This window comes from Pongo pygmaeus, chromosome 10, assembly GCF_028885625.2.
Source record: "Pongo pygmaeus isolate AG05252 chromosome 10, NHGRI_mPonPyg2-v2.0_pri, whole genome shotgun sequence".
In the NCBI taxonomy this organism is placed as follows: Eukaryota; Metazoa; Chordata; class Mammalia; order Primates; family Hominidae; genus Pongo; species Pongo pygmaeus.
Genome location: NC_072383.2, coordinates 670,689 through 689,273, shown reverse-complemented (window position 1 = coordinate 689,273; position 18,585 = coordinate 670,689). Strand labels below are relative to the sequence as shown.

The window sequence follows — 18,585 nt, the reverse complement described above, 5'->3', positions numbered from 1 at the left end:
ATAACACTCTTTAGTTAAAACAATGTTTCCCCAGAACGTGGTACAATTATCACCAATGGGTGGTAAAGGTACTATCAATGGCTGACAACTTTTTATTATAATGTTTATTTTTACAGTTTTTTTTGAGACGGAGTCTCACTCTGTCGCCTAGGGTGGAGTGTAGTGGCACAATCTCAGCTCACTGCAACCTCCGCCTCCTGGGTTCAAGTGATTCTCCTGCCTCAGCTTCCCAAGTAGCTGGGATTATAGGCATGTACCACCACACTTGGCTAATTTTCGTATTTTTAGTAGAGACAGGGTTTCATCATATTGGCCAGGCTACTCTTGCACTCCTGACCTCAAATGATCCACAAGCCTCGGCCTCCCAAAGTGCTGGGATTACAGGTGTGAGCCACCATAGCTGGTCATCTTTATAGTTTCAGTATTCATTAGAAAGAGCATAACAGGGCTGGGCTACGTGGCTCACGCCTGTAACCCCAGCATTTTGGGAGTCTGAGGAGGGCAGATTATGAGGTCAGGGGTTCCAGACCAGCCTGGCCAAGATAGTGAAACCCTGTCTCTATTAAAAATACAAAAATTAGCTAGGTGTGGTGGTGTACGCCTGTAGTCCCAGCTACTCAGGAGGCTGAGGCAGGAGAATTGCTTGAACCCTGGGGGCAGAGGTTGTGGTGAGCTGAGATCGTGCCACTGCACTCCAGCCTGGGTAACAGAGCAAGACTCTGTCTCAATAAAAAAAAAAAAAAGAAAGAAAAAGAAAAGAAAAAAGAAAGAAAGAGCATAACAACTTATCAGACCTGTGATTCCTTTTTTTTTTTTTTTAAGAGACAGGCTCTTGCTGTGTCACACAGGCAGGAGTGCAGTGGTGCAATCTCGGCTCACTGCAGCCTTAACCTCCTGGACCCAAGTGATCCTCCTGCCTCAGCCTTCCAAGTAGCTGGGACCACACATGTGCACTACCATGCCCAGCTAATTTTTTTTTTTTTTTAGTGATTGGGGTCTCACTGTGTTGCTCAGGCTGGTCTCTAACTGCTGGGCTCAAGTGATCTTCCTGTCTTGGCCTCCCAAAGTGTTGGGATTACAGGCATGAGCCACATGTCCAGGCAATTACAACATTTGTATTGCTTAGGATGAGCCTAAAGTAAGTGGCAGAAAGTTTTTTGACACCTTTATGCAGCCCTTGCACATGACCTGGGCATACCCTCAATGTCTCAGTAACTGTTTCTGTCTGACCTGTTCAGGAGTACGGCAGCCTTGGGTGACATGGATCACAGGTGTGTGTGCCCACACCTACTACTGCACTGAAACATTGAAACCCTGAACATGGCACAACTGAAGTTTGGGAAACTCTAATCTAAAATAACATTAACTTGGGCCTCTATAATCAGTGTTGCAGATGTGCCTCCAGGTCAAGACCTGTGAGACTGGGATGGGTAGCAGCAGTACAGCTGGCTGTGAAGAGTGGCACACAGCACTCAGGGCAGGTGGCCTCACCAGGTGGATGCCTGGAGCTACTCCTTTTCTTCTACAGCCTGTAACTGTGGCCTCCAAGCCTCTGCCCTTCTCCCTGCCTTCACTGGTAGCCCTGCCAGGGAGCTAAGCCTGCTCATCTCCCAGAGTCTGGATGTATGAAAGGTTGAGGATAATCCCTTTCTTCCCCTTTGAGCCAACGTTGCAACCCTACCCACAAGTACAGAGTTTAAGCCCCTAGCCTGGCTCCTTCTCAAAATGGAGCTCCTCTTGGGCTTCCAGATTCCCCAGGCAGATTCAGTTATTGGCCCCTTTTTTCCCACCTGTGCTGCATGTTGATGGAAATGTGAAGATGATCTGCTAAAAGAGGAACTAAGACTTGTCCATACCGAATGCAAATTCAGTATAGCTCAGGTTAAGTATAACAAGATACAGATAGAATGAGATGGGAGCGGAGGTAAAAATACTTATGAATAGAAGAAGGTCTATAGACAAAGTACTCTGGGAGTATTTTTGTTTGTTTGTTTGTTTGTTTTTTTGCTTTTAAAGACATATATAAGCAATTATATATTATATATAAAATAAAATAAAATAAAATATAATATAATATAATATAATATAATATAATATAATATGTAATAGCAGTTATATATAGAGAGAATAGCAATTGTATATATAATAGCAGTTTTAGGTTCATGGCAAAATTGAGAAGGAAGGCACAGAGATCTCCCATATAGCCCCTCATCGCACATGCATAGACTCCCCATTATCAACTTCCTCCTCCCATATAGCCCCTCACCCCACATGCATAGACTCCCCATTATCAACTTCCTCCACCAAAATGGTACATTTTTTTTTTTACAACTGATGAGCCTTACATTGACACATCATTATGACCCAAAGTCTACAGTTTACATGAGGGTTCACTTTTGGTGTTAAACATTCTATGTGTAATAACATGTTTCCACCGCTATAGTATAGAATAGTATAGTATAGTATGGTATGGTACGGTACGGTACAGTATAGTATAGTATAGTATTAGTATAATAGAGAAGTTTCACTGCCATAAAAATCCTCTGCATTCTGCCTGTTTATTGCTCCTTCCCCTCTCAACCCCTAGCAATGACTGACTTTTTGTTTTGCCTTTTCCAGAGTGTCACATAGTTGGAATCATACGATATGTAGCCTTTTCAGATTGGCTTCTGTCACTCAGTAATGGCATTGAAGTTTCCTCCATGTCTTTTCATGGCTTGATAGCTCATTTCTTTTTAGTACTGAATAATATTCCAGTGTCCGGATGTACTACTGTTTATTTTATTCACCTACCGAAAGACATCTTGGTTGCTTCCAAGTGTTGGCATTATGTCCATTCTGTATAAAGCCACTCTGGCTGGGCGCAGTGGTTCACACCTGTAATCCCAGCACTTTGGGAGGCTGAGGTGGGCGGATCACTTGAGGTCAAGAGTTCGAGACCAGCCTGGCTATCGCTAACATGGTGAAACCCCACTTCTGCTAAAAATACAAAAATTAGCCGGGCATGATGGCAGGTGCTTGTAATCCCAGCTACTCGGGAGGCTAAGGCAGGAGAATCGCTTGAACCCAGGAGGCGGAGGTTGCAGCCAGCTGAGATCGCACCACTGCACTCCAGCCTGGGTGACAGAGTGAGACTCTGCCTCAAGAAAAAAAAAAAAAAAGACTGTGTAGGTTTTTGTGTAAACATAAATTTTGAATTCATTTGGGAAGATACCAGGGATTGCAATTGCTGGATCATATGGTAAGACTATGTTGAGTTTTGGAAGAAACTGCCAAACTGTCTTCCAAAATGGCTATATTGTTTTGCATGCCCACCAGCAATGAATGGGTGTTCCACATTCTCATCAGCATTTGGTATTGTCAGTGTTCTGGATGTTGGCCATTCTAGTAGCTGTGCAGTGATATCCCATTTTTGTTTTAATTTGCATTTCCCTAGTGACATAAGATGTGGAGAATCTTCTCACATGCTTATCTGCTACCTTTGCATCTTCTTTAGTGAGGTGGCTGTTCAGGTGTTTTGCCCATATTTAGTGGGGTTATTTATTTATTTATGTATTTATTTATTTTTTTGAGAAGGAGTCTCACTCTGTCACCCAGGCTGGAGGGCAGTGGCCCGATCTCGGCTCACCACAACCTCCACCTCCCGGGTTCAAGCGATCCTCCTGCCTCAGCCTCCTGAGTAGCTGGGACTACAGGCGCCCGCCACCATGCCCGGCTAATTTTTGTATTTGTAATAGAGGCAGGGTTTCACTATGTTGGCCAGGCTGGTCTCGAACTCCTGACCTTGGGAGCCACCCGCCTCAGCCTCCCAAAGTGCTGGGATTACAGGTGTGAGCCACTGCGCCTGGCCTTATTTTCTTGTTGTTGAATTTTAAGATTCTTTGTCTGTTTTGGATAACAACTCTTTATTAGATGCATCTTTTGCAGACATTTTCTCCCAGTCTGTGGCTTGTCTTCTCATTCTGTAGACATTGTCTTTCATAAAGGAGAAGTTTTTAATGTTAATAAAATCCAGCTTATTAATTATTTCTTTCATGGATTGTACCCTTTGGTATTGTATACGAAAAGTCGTAAGCATATTCAAGGTCATCCAGATTTTCTCCTATATTGTCATTTATGAGTTTTATAGTTTCACATTTTACATTTAGGTTTATAGTCCACTTTGAATTAATTCTTGTAGAGGGTGTAAGGTCTGTGTTTACATTCATATTTTTACACGTGGATGCCCAGTTATTCTGGCACCATTTGTTGAAAAGTCTACCTCTGCTACATCGTATTGTCTTTGTTCCTTTATCAAAGATCAGTTGGGTCTATTTCTGGGTTCACTATTCTGTTCCATTGATCTATTTGTCTATTCTTTGCCCAAAACACATTGTCTTAATTATTGTAGCTTTACAGTAATTTTTTTTTTTTTTTTTTTTTTTGAGACAGAGTGTTGCTCTGTCACCCAGGCTAGAGTGCAGTGGCGCAATCTCGGCTCACTGCAACCTCCACCTCCCAAGTTCAAGCGATTCTCCTGCCTCGGCCTCCCGAGTAGCTGGGATTACAGGGGCCTGCCACCACGTCCGGCTAATTTTTGTATTTTTAGTAGAGATGCGGTTTCACCATCTTGGCCAGGCTGGTCTCGAACTCCTGACCTTGTGATCCACCAGCCTCCGCCTCCCAAAGTGCTGGGATTACAGGTGTGAGCCACCGTGCCTGGCTGCTTTACAGTAATTCTTGAAGTCGGGTAGTGTCAGTCCTCTGACTTTGTTCTTCTCCTTCAGTATTTTGTCACCTTTTGGGTTTATTTTATTTTATTTTATTTTATTTTTAGACGGAGTCTCACTCTGTCTCCAGGCTGGAGTGCAGTGACATAATCTTGGCTCACTGCAACCTCCGCCTCCTGGGTTCAAGTGATACTCCTGCCTCAGCTTCCCGAGTAGCTGGGACTACAGGTGCCCACCACCACGCCCAGCTAATTTTTTGTATTTTTAGTAGAGATGGGGGTTCACCATGTTGGCCAGAATGGTCTCGATCTCTTGACCTCATGATCCACCCGCCTCAGCCTCCCAAAGTGCTGGGATTACAGGCATGAGCCACCGCGCCCTGAGGGTCTTTTGCTCCTCTGTATAAACTAACTATACAATTAGTTTGTTGATGTTCACAGCTGATTTTGATTGGGATTGTTTGAATCTAGAGTGAGTCCTCTTATCCATAAACATGGAATATCTATCTCTTTATCTATTTATTTATAAATTTATTTATTTATTAAGATGGAGTCTTGCTCTGTCACCCAGGCTGGAGTACAGTGGCACAATCTCAGCTCACTGCAAACTCCGCTTCCCAGGTGGAAGCAATTCTCCTGCCTCGGCCTCCTGAGTAGCTGGGATTATAGGCACGTGCCACCATGCCCAGCTAATTTTTGTATTTTTAGTAGTGCCCGGCTAATTTTTGCAATTTTTGGAAGAGACAGGGTTTCACTATGTTGGCCAGGCTGGTCTCGAACTCCTGACCTTGTGATCCGCCCGCCTTGGCTTCCCAAAGTGATGGGATTACAGGCGTGAGCCACCACGCCTGGCCAAGAGATTTTAAAATGACTTGCCAGGAGCAGTGGCTTACACCTATAATCTTAGCACTTTGGTACATCACCTGAGCTCAGTTTGAGGCCAGCCTGGGAAACATAGTGAAACCCCATCTCTACTAAAAATATAAAAATTAGCCAGGTGTGGTGGTGAGCGCCTGTAATCCCAGCTACTCAGGAGGCTGAGGCATGAGAATCGCTTGAACCTGGGAGGCGGAGGTTGCAGTGAGCTGAGATCACACGACTGCACTCCAGCCTGGGCAACAAAGTGAGACTCTATCCTTCGCCTCCAAAAAAAAAAAAAAAAAAACTACTAATCTCACTTCTAGAATCAGCCTAAGAAAATGATCGAAGTTGTGTTTAGATATGCAAAGATGTTCACTGAAATATTATTCATAACAAAAAATGGAGAGTCCAATAATGAAGAAATGGTTAAAGTTTGATACATCTGCAAATAAATATGGAACAAATATGTTTTGGAAGAATACTTAAGGGAATATCAAAATGCTAATCGTGTTAGGTTAAAGAAGTAAGATACACAAGCTCATAAACACTTCATCTCAATTTCCTTTAAAAATCATATAGAATAAATATGTGTAGGAAAACTATTGGAAAAAATAAACCAAAAGGTTAATACTAGTTATTTCTGGATTATGGGTTTATGAATGATTTATTTTCATCTATTACTTTTCACTTTTTATTTCCTTTGCACATTTTCTACTAACCCATATATTTAGAATAGAAAAAACGTGTAGTTTAAAAAAGAAAATTAGAGAAGCAGGTGTGCCTATATGCAAATGAGTAGATTTCATGGGCTACTATATATATACATATATATACACACACACACACACACATTTATTCACTGTTTCTGATTACCATAAAAAATAAACAGTTTATACATGACTATCGTGTATAAGTAGGCATCTCCTTTTAAGTGGCTGTTCCACTTTTTAATAGTTTTACATAGGACAACTCTTATTTTTTGTATCTGAATATGCTCCAAGATTAGAAATGTGACATCCCTGCTAGGCGCGGTGGCTCACACCTGTAAATCCCAACAAACACTTTGGGAGGCCAAGGTGGGTGGATCACCTGAGGTCAAGAGTTTGAGACCAGCCTGACAAACATGGAATACAGGCATCTACTAAAATACAAAATTACTAAAAATACAAAAAAATACAAAATTTACTAAATTTTTGTATTTTAGTAAATACAAATACTAAAAATACAAAAATTAGCCGAGTGTGGTGGCGCATGCCTCAGCTACTCTGGAGGCTGAGGCAGGAGAATAGCTTGAACCCGGGAGGCAGAGGTTGCAGTGAGCCGAGATCGCGCCACTGCAGTCCAGCCTGGGCGACAGAGACTCCCTCTCGGGAAAAAAAAAAAAAAAAGAAAAAGATAAAATCACTTGAGATAGATAGATAGATAGATAGATGGATGGATTTGGGATGACTTCTTTGAAAAGACAGTCATTGAATGAGCTGCGAAGGATGAATAGGACTTTGACTAGTGCAAGAGTATTCTAGTGCTGAAAACAGTGTGAACAAAAAGCTGGAGGCAGGAAAACACAGGGCATATCTGGGGAAGGATGAGTAGATACATTTGTTTAGACTCTAAGGTGAATGGAGGAGAAAAGTGAGAAATAGGATTATAAAGGTAGGTTGGAATCAGATCATGATGGACCCTGAAGGCCAAATTTGGTTTATTAGACTAATAGGCCTTCCAGGTCCTGTGTAGAAGTTCAACTCTGATGGGGGGCATGGGGTGGTTAGATTTGCAGGTGACAGCCAAATTTTTTATTCCTTGCCCAGGCCTTTCCTGGACCTCCGTCTGAGAGCCCAGGTGCCTCTGCAGAGCAGAGAACACTCATGAACACGGCCATTCATTCGGTCAGTTCATCCCCGATGAACGGGTGTAGCCCTTGTTTTAAAGAGGAAAAAATCGAGGTCCAGAGACGTGTGATGTTTAACTGGGTCTTAGAATCTTCATGGCATTGGGCAGGGTATCTAATGAATAAGAAAGACTACTCAATAAATACGTATTTGTTAGGCCAGGCGCCAGTGGCTCACGCCTGTAATCACTGCACTTTGGGAGGCCAAGGCAGGCGGATCATCTGAGGTCAGGAGTTCGTGACCAGCCTGGCCAATAAATATGATGAAACCCTGTCTCTACTGAAAATATAAAAAAAAATGAGTCAGGTGTGGTGGCAGGCGCCTATAGTCCCAGCTACTTGGGAGGCTGAGGCTGGAGAATTGCTTGAACTCAGGAGGCAGAGGTGGCAGTGAGCCGAGGATCGCACCATTGCACTCCAGCCTGGGTGACAAGAGTGAAGTTCCATCCAAAAAAAAAATGTATTTGTTGACTAATTGATGTATCCAATTTGCCATGCACAGTGAAAGGGTCTTTCACACACACGATGCAAACGAACCCTCCCAACTACCCAGTGGTCATTACTACACCATTAATGGATGCAGACGTGAGCTCAGGAAGGTCAAAGACAAGACCACAGAACCTGGAAGCGGCACGGCAGGACTGAAACCTAGGTTTTCTTTTTGCTATACTCAAACTCAGTGGTTTTCAAATGTGGTCCCTGGAACAGCAGCACCCCATCACTTGTTAGAAATGCAAATCCTTAGACCCACCAAATCAGAAACCCTGGAGATGAGGGTTTCTGCAATCTGTGTTTTCACAAGCCCCCTGGTGACCCCGATGCACACTAAGGTCTTAGAATCCTCACTTAAATCCATAAGTGACCGATGTACGGGGGAAATGGAGACTTCAAGACTGGCTCCTTTCTCCCAGGTAGTCCTGTAGCACCTGCACTAGACCTGGAGTAAGCAACGCACCGAGTCACGCAGAGATGTCAGCAGATCAAGGGGCCCAGGTTGGAGCAGATGCCAGGGAGGAGGAGCTGCCAGTCACTTTCTAAGAAGACAAAGGTTCTAAGCCTCTCAAGTCCAAACTTCTTGTTTCAGTGTGGGGCACCACCACACTGTCACTGCTACTATGTGCATGCCACATACTTGTGGGATTTACAGCCACTATGATGAGAGGTGCTTTGGGATTACTCCAACCTAGGAAAGAGACGTGTGTGACAGGCCCACCCCCACTAGAAAGATTAAGCATAATGAAGGGCTCAGGTGAAGATGAATGTCTCTCTCCTGTCACCCAGCCTTGCATCTCAGGAGAGGGAAGAGAGCTACTGAAGGCAAGAGTCGGCTTTCCCACGGGGCACCTGGGCACAGACACCTGAGGGATGGGGGAATATGCCTTCTACAGGGGTGGAAGAGAAGGAACAGAGGGGCCTGGCACCCCTGAACAGTTTGAGGGCCTTGGGAACGGTAGGGAGGACAGGGGGCAATGTGGAAGTCAGGTGGGAGAGAGTGCCAGCCCAAAGTCTGCAGCATCACCCCCAAGCTTCTGTGAAAGAGCTCCCAGTATCCTGGAACAGCGAGCCTCTGAGCTAGAAGTTGACCAGGCTCCACGCCAGGAGAATGGAAAACCCCTGCGCCTCTCCAGAGGTGAACTCCCTGTTTCCACAACCCTCGTCCAGGGAAGCAGGTTTGTTTACCCTCAGGTTTGAGGGGTCAGGCTTTGGTCGTTTTGTTTTGTGTGCTTGTCTTGTGCCTCGGGTGTGGAGTCCAGAGACCAATTGTCTGCCCGGATACACATTTTCAGTCCTAATCTGTACACAGCCTCACTCACACAACGAGGACCTTTCCTCTTCTGCTGCAGTTTCCTAGAAATGTGACCGCCCAGTGTTATGATTCAAACAGGGCTCAGTCCCAAGGGATAGCGGGGCAGGGTGGGGTTGGTAGCATTGGATCTTTAATGCCGCACCCTTCCTCTGTCCCTCTCTTTTTCTCTGGTTTTCATAGTGATCTACGTAATTTAAAGCTCACCCACACCCCTTGTTGTGAATTGCCTTCACTAGGGTTGGGAAGGGGAGCAGGAATCTTGCAAAGCTCATGACCTAACCCGGTTGCTGCAAAGGAGTCTCTGTAAATGGGATCCTGGGCTGCTCCAGGCACTCACGGGCAGCGCCCTCCTGCCCCACAGAGCTTTCCTGCAGAGCTCTGTGCTTTCAGGCCCTCAAGGGGCAGTCCACGAGGTGGAAGCTCCTGTAAAAGCTGAGATTTCGCTTCACCACATAGGAGAAAAAAATATCCCGGGGGCTATGGAGTAGCCTGAAGAGGAGGCAGGTAGGATGGAGGGGAGCACAGGGTAGACGAGGCTTATCCTCAAGTTGCCACTAGTGTCCTCAAGGTCCAAGAAATCAGTATTTTGCCTGTGCTGTTTCCAGAACGCTAATCACAGTAGTAGTGGCCGGCAGGGGGCTGTCCCTGTGAGATTGTGTGAGAGAATTAGGAAAAGAGAGAAACCCTGTTATTTTGTTTTCCATTCTCCATGTGACCTGCAGTATTTTTCCTCCTCCCATAAGAAGTCAGCTTCCTCCCTCGCCATCCCGATGTGACCTACTTATCTGCTCCCTTGAAAGGGAGGTGCTCTGGAAGACATCCCAGTCTGGGGCGGTTCTGAGTCTCAGAAACAAGCTCTTTAATAAGGAAAATCCAGAAGCTATAAAACTGGCGGGCAAGGTATTAGGGAGGCTGGAAAACGTTGGAGAAGAAGGTAAATGGAGGCTAGTGGCGCCACGGCAGAGTATTTGGTGGTGTGCTATCAGCCCTCAAGGCTGACTCATGCCATGACTAAGGGAAATTGGTTGTGGAGCCATCAAAGAGGGCAAACGTCAACTGCTGGAGAGAGTGCATGGACAGAAGTACAAGGAAAATATGCTGGAGAGAGTGCATGGACAGAAGTACAAGGAAAATAAAGTCCAGCTCTTCCAGGTTGACCACTTTGTGCCCCTACTTCACAGAGCTGTGATCTAATCTCTGAACCCTTTTCCTTATCTGCAAAATGAGATAATAATTTTTATCTCAGAAGACTGATGAAAATGCTAAATAATTTACTCTACCCTCTGTTACTTCCTAGAGAAAACTTAAGCAGATTTCAGAACAAAGGCACATAAATCATAACGGCTACCATTTATTTCTAAGTACCCACTCCATAAGAAGTCCTATATACATAGTTTTCTCACTTAATTCTGTGAGGAATCAATTATGCTCATGTTACCAGTAAGGAATCCAAGGCCCAGAGAAGTTAAATCACTTGTGCAGTCACATAGCTAGCAAGCAGCAGAACTGAGGCCCGCATCCATGTCTGTCTGTCTCAAGACATATACTGATTGACTGTAACATCATTTGCCTTCAAGGATTTGCCAAAAACCCTTGTCCCCAGATCTTAAGTAAATTTAGAATGCTGAGTCAGATTGGGGCCGAAGGAATCAAAGAATAATTGGGTTATATAATGCTATGATTTTATGCTAATCTTGGCACTAAAGAGAGATTGTCTCGCAGTCTGGAAGGCTGTAACTGCCTATCTGGTCTCTAGCCACTGAGCCTCTAGTCTGGCCTCCCTCCAATCCATTCTCCTCACTGTAGCCACAGAGAACATTCTCCTGCTTCTCAGTGGTTCCCAGCTGCCCTCAGGATTATATCCAAACCCACTGGGGCCCGGGCTTGGCCTGTTCTTGGTAGGCCCTACCTCGTTTTTAAAATCAAATGCATTAAAATATACCCATATCACTTACTAAATATGAATTCTATCATGTAAAATTTTTGAAACAATTCATGATTTGAATTTTGGAATTATTAATTTAAATGTTCATTTTTCCTATGTAGGTGTCAATAAATTTTTTTCAGGTCTCAAATACTTGGGACCTTCAGGAAGCCCATAGCCCCAAGTACTGTGCATATAACGTCTAACGGTGAAACAGCCCCGTGTGCAGGCCCCGTCCCCCTGCCCTGTATGCCAGGCTTTCTGTAAATCCTTTTTCCTCTGCCTAGAACTCTGTTTCTTCATTGTACACTGCCCACACTATTCTCCCCTCCCTCCTTGCCCTGCAGTCTATTTATTTTGATGTAAGTTCATATACGCTTAACCTCTGTTTCCCCATCTGTAAAATGGGAATAGCAGTGGTATTTCATAGGATTATTAAGAAGATCGAGTTAATACACCAAAGCCTTTCTACACAAAGTATCCTGGGAGCTTGTTGGAAATGCAGAATCTCAGGCCCCACTCCAGAGGTACTGAATCAGAAACTGCATTTTACCAAGGTCCCCTGCGATTCAGACGCACATTTATGTTCGAAGAACACCGCACTCGCACACTGAGAACAATGTCTGTTATATAACAAGCACTCGATAAATGATGGCCAGTATTAAGGTGATGAAGTCAGGTTTTTACAGCTGTTTCTGGTTTTCCTTCTTGCCTTACTTTAACTTGCAGACAGTGGTACTCAATGGTGTTCCTGGGAAACTCTGGCACCCTGGGAGCCGGCCCATGGCACTTCAGCTAATGCTGAGGCAGCAGTGAAGACCATGGTTCCTGCGCTCAGGTACCTTCACTCCACCTGCAGAGTGAGACAGACAAGGAAATGGGCAACTGCAATAGATGGTATTATAAGGGCTATCAAAAACGGAAGTAGAGGCGCTGGAGCACCTTGTGGGGTTAAGGAAAGTGTAATCTAAGACCTGAGAGATGAGTTGGTAACTCAAGATTCCCCCCAAAAGTGACAAAATAGTTTCTACTGGAAGAGTAGACTGACTGCTCCCATGATGTGAGGGGGGAGCAAGTTCCAGAAAAGATGCGACCTCTTGGCTGATGGCAGAGTCGCTGCGGTAAGGCGTGGCTCAAACCACTGCCGCTAAGAACAAATGTTGGCTTTGGCTTCGTTGCAAAGCAGCCGCTCAGTGGCCGTACGACGCTTCATCTCTCCGAGCCTCGGCTTCCTCATCTCCAGCCCTAAAATGACGACACGGCCCACAGGTCTTGTGAGGATGAAGTGAGGGGACGTGATGTACACAGTTCCAGGGACAAAGTCGTGTTCCCGAACCGGGTGTTTCTTCCCTTCTCCCCTCCCTAGTTTGTGAGCCGCGTCGCAGCGTGGCGGATGGAGGCCCGAGGGCTGGCGCGACTGCAGCCGCGACGCTTCCCTCCGCGGACTCGGGAATGCCACCCTCCCCTCCCCACCCGGCGCCGGGCTGGGAGGCCGCGGGGCTGCGACGGGGCCGAGCCTCCAGACAGCCGCGCCGCCGGAGGGCAGCCCGGGAGGGTCGCTGAGGGTCACAGGTGGGGCGCTGTGGGCCGGGAGAACGGGCCTGGGGTGTTCCTGGAGCCCTCGGTGGCCCTTGCTGGAGGCTTGGGCAGCTCCAGGCGGACAGAGCGGCGCAGGCAGCAGGGGAGCCGGGTCCCGAGGCGAGGGCGCCTGTCCTCGGGAGGTGACGGTTCCCGTGCTCCGCAGGCGGCCGTGGCCCGCGGGCCGACCCGGGGGAATGGCGGGAATGCCCGGGCGCTGGGCGGAACAGGCCGCGGCGGCCGGCCTAGCTGGGGAGGGAGGGCCGGGCTGGCGGGCGCGGAGTGGGGCGTGGGGGAGGCCGGGGCCCGGGAGCGCGAGGGTGCGGGGCCGGCGGAAGCCAGGTCAGCTGACGCGGGCGGGCGCGCAGGGCCGGGGAGCGGGGGGAGCGCGGCCCCGAGCGCACTTCCGGCATCCGGTCTGCGGCGCTGGGGCCCGGCTTGGAGCTCTGTCACGTGGCTTCATCTCTTCCTTCCCCCGCGGGAGGCCCAGGGCCGCTCTCACCTTTTCCCGGCGCAAAACCGGCCCCGCAGCTCCTTCACCTTCGTCTCCCCCGGATCCCCCACTCCCAGCCCGCCCCCTCCGTGGGCAGCGCCGCCGGCTGCAGGGTCCGGGGAGCGCCAGTCTGGGCTATTTCGGTTCCTTTTTTCTCACAAGAATCCTTGATGTCCTGCTGAGTTTTCCCTGGGCTTCCTTTAGTTATTAATAATAACAGCGCCGGGCGCGGGGGGCTCACGCCGGTCATCCCAGCACTTTGGCAGGCCGAGGCGGGGGGACCTGAGGTCAGGAGTTCAAGACCAGCCTGGCCAGCATGGCGAAACCCCGTCTCTACTAAAAATACAAAAATTAGCCGGGCGTGGTGGCGGGCGCCTGTAATCCCAGCTACCCTGAGGCTGAGGCAGGAGAATCGCTTGAACTCGGGAGGCGGAGGTTGCGGCGGAGGTGCAGATCGCACCATTGCGCTCGAGCCTCAAAAACAAAAACAAACAAACAAACAAAACTACCACTTCTGGGCCCTTTGTATGAAGCAGGCATTTTGCATAGACTTTTTTTCTCTCTGATTTTTTAGGGCCACAGTGTAAGTATTATTAACCCCGACTTACAGATGAGAAAACTTGAAGTTCAGGAAAGTTATGTGCTCAAGGCCACAGCTAGTTAATGGCTCAACTGGGATTCACATTTCAGGCCGCCTTCCACGCCGCAAGGGGAGGCCATGCCAGGACCATGTCGAAAGGTGGTGTTCTGCTAGATTCTACCCTAAAGCGGCATTGTCCTCAAAGACAGATATTTTCTGAGCCAGTCTAGGAAATAACCTAGCTCCAGGGCAGTGTTAGAAGAGACTTCCCTTACAGCCTGTGTTTTTTTGAGACGGAGTCTCGCTCTGTCACCCAGGCTGGAGTGCAGTGGTGCTATCCCGGCTCACTGCAAGCTCCACCTCCCGGGTTCACGCTATTCTCCTGCCTCAGCCTCCCGAGTAGCTGGGACTACAGGTGCCCGCCACCACGCCCGGCTAATTTTTTGTATTTTTTAGTAGAGATGGAGTTTCACCCTGTTAGCCAGGATGGTCTCGATCTCCTGACCTCGTGATCCGCCCGCCTCAGCCTCCCAAAGTGCTGGGATTACAAGCGTGAGCCACCGCGCCCGGCCCTAGCCTGTTTCTTTAGCACAAGAGTCTGTCTGATCAGAGCTAGTGATCTGGAACTCTTTCCTGACTTCCAGGAGAAGCATTTTGATTTGGGGCACACTCTTCCCATCCTCATGGCCGCTCCCCACTCCTTTCACCCTGGGGAGAAAAGTAGGGTTTGCTTTTGTCCAGAGACTCTCCAGCTGGAAGCCACCTGCAGATCAAGGTAGACATCAACCTAGAGAATCTGCAAAGCAGGAGGTGGAGGGGATTGGGTGGGGGGAGGGAAGGGAGACAGGAGAGGCAACGCAGTGCAGCCACTTTCCCCTGCTCCCTTCCAAGTGGGAAGGTAGGGCTGTTCCAGAAGGGAGAAGCGGTAGTTTTGAAAACCAGTGAGCAGTCTGCACATGGAAGGTAGAGTTTTTGTTTTGATGAGACATTAATAGGGCAATGGCTGGTTTTCATTATTTGAAAATAGTACAAGCACATTGTCAAATAATTTCACCTCATAAACATGGTTACATAAGAGAACAGCCTGAAAACCGCCTGGAGGACCCATACCTTAAGAACTCTAGACACAGGCAAGGCAAACAATTTATGAAGATCACTTCTAACCCCAGTCTCTTAAGTTGCAGCCCTCCTTCCGTTCTTCCGGGACTGAAGCTGGGAGCGGTCTGTAGCGTTGGAACCGCAGTGGAGGGGTTGGAGTGGGGTGGTGGGATGGGGGTATGATTCTCCTTTTCTGTATGAGTAAACAAAACACAAACAGAACAATTAAAAATGTGGCCTAGCACATGATTCACACCTGGAATCCCAGCACTTCGGGAGGCCAAGGTGGGTAGATCACTTGAGGCCAGGAGTACAAGACCAGCCTGGCCGACATAGTGAAGAGACGGGGGTCTCTACTAAAAATACAGATATTAGCCCTACTTGGGATGCTGAGGCACGAGAATCACTTGAACCCTAGAGGCTGAGGTTGCAGTGAGCCCATATCGCACCACTACACTCCAGCCTGGGTGACAGGGCAAGACTCAGTCTCAAAAATAAAACAAAATAAAAAAAAAGGACCATTAAGAAGAAAGGAGGAATAGAAGTTAAGTACCAGGGATGAATTAATGACTGTAGTTGGGACTGAAGGCCCTGCTGTCATTGAAAGGGAGGTCTGAATGAGTTATATTGGAAGAACTACACTAACTTTGCTCAGGCAAGGAGCCCGGAGGCCTACCTTTTTTTTAAAGCTTCAGTTGCCACATTTGTAAAACAAGGACTTTGGATGTGATGGTTCTTAAACTGCCTCCAAGTTTGGAAACTTCTGATTCTAAGATGCCAAGATATTTTCATTAAGTGATGCCCAGTTCTTCCATCTCAGTACCTTGGTAATCATGTGACTGACTGCTCAGCTTTCCTGCTTTTGTGAGATCATTACTGCCAGTTCCAAGTGCATTTGGCTGCCAGAGAGCAAACATTCCGTGTGTGAACTGGGGATACATATTGTTGTGACAGTAGGTCTGGCACACTGGGGGGATGCTGACTTAACCTGAAACAGCACTAAACACAGTGTCATCTCCAATACACTATTCGGGGGCCTGGGCTTGGGCAAAGCCTCCTAATTTGCTTTTAGATGGCATCAATCTTCATTCCTTAGGCCTTTGAAGAGCCAAGAATCAGAATCCTAGGAACCTTATAGTTTGTACCTGTGTTTCTATAAAAGTTAGTGGGTCTACCCCTGCCACTTTCAATCAGGTGGGATTTGTTACACCTGGACCATCATTAACCAGCTTAATAGCTGAAGCTGTACTTGATATGATCTAGGGTTGGGGTTGGAACCCGTCCTCAGGAGGCACTTGCTGGGGAGATCTATGTATATCACTTGACTAACACAGTCACAGCAAATGGTCATGTTCTCTCAGTAGCAGCCCACACATAGTTTCCAGAAGGCATCAGTAGCTCCTTATAGGTACCTCAAACCTACAAGTCCATAAATGGAGCCATAGGTTAGGGTGGGAATGGGGATTTTTTTTTCTTTTCCGTTCATTCTTACACAGCATTCTGAGTGCCATCACTGAGGCATACACAAAAAGTAGAAACAAAGAAGATCACCTTCAGCATAGAGGTTAAGGACACAGGCTCCTGAGCTAGACTGTCCAGGCTTGAATCCTGGGTCTGCCACCTCCTTGCTGTGCTGCCTGACCTAGGGCAAGTTACTTCACCTCTCTGTGCCTCAGTGTCTTATAAGACTATTGTGAGGGTTAAATGAGTTAATTCATGTAAAGCACTATGAGCAATGACAGCCCCATGTAAGTGTGACTATTATTGTGGCAAGTCCTATGGCAACTGACTTAGACATTTATTTAACATTAATTACAGTTCTTTTTGAAAGGGAAAATACAGGAAATTACTGAGTTCTGCCACACTAGACTGTAACAAATGTCTGCGACTGGGGTACGTAGGAGGAAGGAAATAAACAGATGGACCAGGCCCTTGTTTCTTTTACTTCCTTCTACATAAAGGGGTTTTGTACTGTGCCTGATTGCTTTAATTTTTGGGGGCAAAATAATATGAATTGGAAATCTCTCCATGTCAGAATACATAGATCCACCTTTTATTTTTAACTGTTGCAGAGTATGACTTACTATGGATATACACTAGGTTATTTACATACTCCCATATACTGATTGATACTGATCTAATGTTCACTGTGTACTGGATGTGGGAGGGAACATAGGTGCTAAAGCAGGGTGGAGCATGGTTCCCGAGAGGTTTGTTATTTTGTGGGGGAATTCAAGACTTAGGTAAAATAATTGGAAATCAGTACAAGAAACTGTGTATAAAATATTAAACTGGATTTAAAACTAAGTGTCGGCCGGGCGCGGTGGCTCACGCCTGTAATCCCAGCACTTTGGGAGGCCGAGGTGGGCGGATCACGAGGTCAGGAGATCAAGACCATCCTGGCTAACATGGTGAAACCCTGTCTCTACTAAAAATACAAAAAATTAGCCAGGCGTGGTGGTGGGCACCTGTAGTCCCAGCTACTCGGGAGGCTGAGGCAGGAGAATGGTGTGAACCTGGGAGGCAGAGCTTGTAGTGAGCCGAGATCACGCCACTGCACTCCAGCCTGGGTGACAGAGCGAGACTCTGTCTCAAAACAAACAAACAAACAAAAAACTAAGTGTCAATGCTAGTGTAATACTCAGTGGTGGGTGAAAAGATCAGATTTAATAGGAAATAACAACACAATGTATGCATATATCGGAGCAATGGGCCTGGCTCCTGAAACCCTGGCTGGAGTAGAGAGGAAATTTACCCTCTAGTTCTTCCAGCCTCCCTGAAAAATTACTCAACACAAGAAGGACAAGTCTACACTCCCTTAACAAGCTACAACACAGGAGCACACAGGTGTCTCTGCAGGAGGTGGAATGCAGCAGGCCAAGCACTAATCACTAACCTAAACCAGCAACACCTGGTTGCCACAGAGAATTGGGTTGTGTCAAAGCCCACACTTAGCATTCCTTCTGCAAGGCCCTACCCAATGGCATTTGGGGTACATTAATTGGGGTAAACGTTTTTCTTTTTCTTTTTCTTTTTCTTTTTTTTTTTTTGAGATGGAGTCTCTGTCGCCCAGGCTGGAGTGCAGTGGTACAATCTTGGCTCACTGCAACCTCTGCCTCCAGGGTTCAAGCGATTCTCCTGCCTCAGCCTCCCGAGTAGCTGGGATTTCAAGCGCCTGCCACTACGCCCAGCTAACTTTTGTATTTTTAGTAGAGATGGGGGTTTCACCGTGTTGGCCAGGCTGGTCGCGAACACCTGACCTCGTGATCCGCCTGCCTCGGCCTCCCAAAGTGCTGGGATTACAACCTTGAGCCACCATGCCCGGCCTTCTTTTTTTTTGAGATGAGGTCTCGAACTGTCTCCCAGGCTGGAGTGCAGTGGCACAATCTCGGCTCACTGCAACCCCCGCCTCCCAGGTTCAAGCAATTCTCCTGCCTCAGCCTCCTGAGCAGCTAGGATTACAGGAGTGCACCACCACGCCTGGCTAATTTTTGTATTTTTAGTAGAGACGGGGTTTTACCATGTTGGCCAGGCTGGTCTTGAACTCCTGACCTTGTGATCTGCCAGCCTGGGCCTCCCAAAGTGCTGGGATTACAGGTGTGAGCCACTGCGCCTGGCCAGAATTTCCTTCCTTTCTAGCCTGAATAA

General features: G+C 47.2%; 1 protein-coding gene across 2 annotated transcripts in view; it reads left to right on the top strand.

The window, feature by feature from the left end:
* Nucleotides 1-18,585, top strand: part of NINJ2 (ninjurin 2) — a 93,432-nt gene that overhangs the window by 3,056 nt on the left and 71,791 nt on the right. Inside the window, exon 1 of one of the 2 annotated variants that reach the window (XM_054442622.2) lies at nucleotides 9,039-9,127. The exons of the other annotated variant lie outside the window; for it this stretch is intronic. The gene's annotated coding sequence lies outside the window, so the exon portion shown is untranslated. Of the gene's footprint in view, nucleotides 1-9,038; nucleotides 9,128-18,585 lie in introns of those variants that run through there. 2 annotated transcript variants of the gene reach the window in all.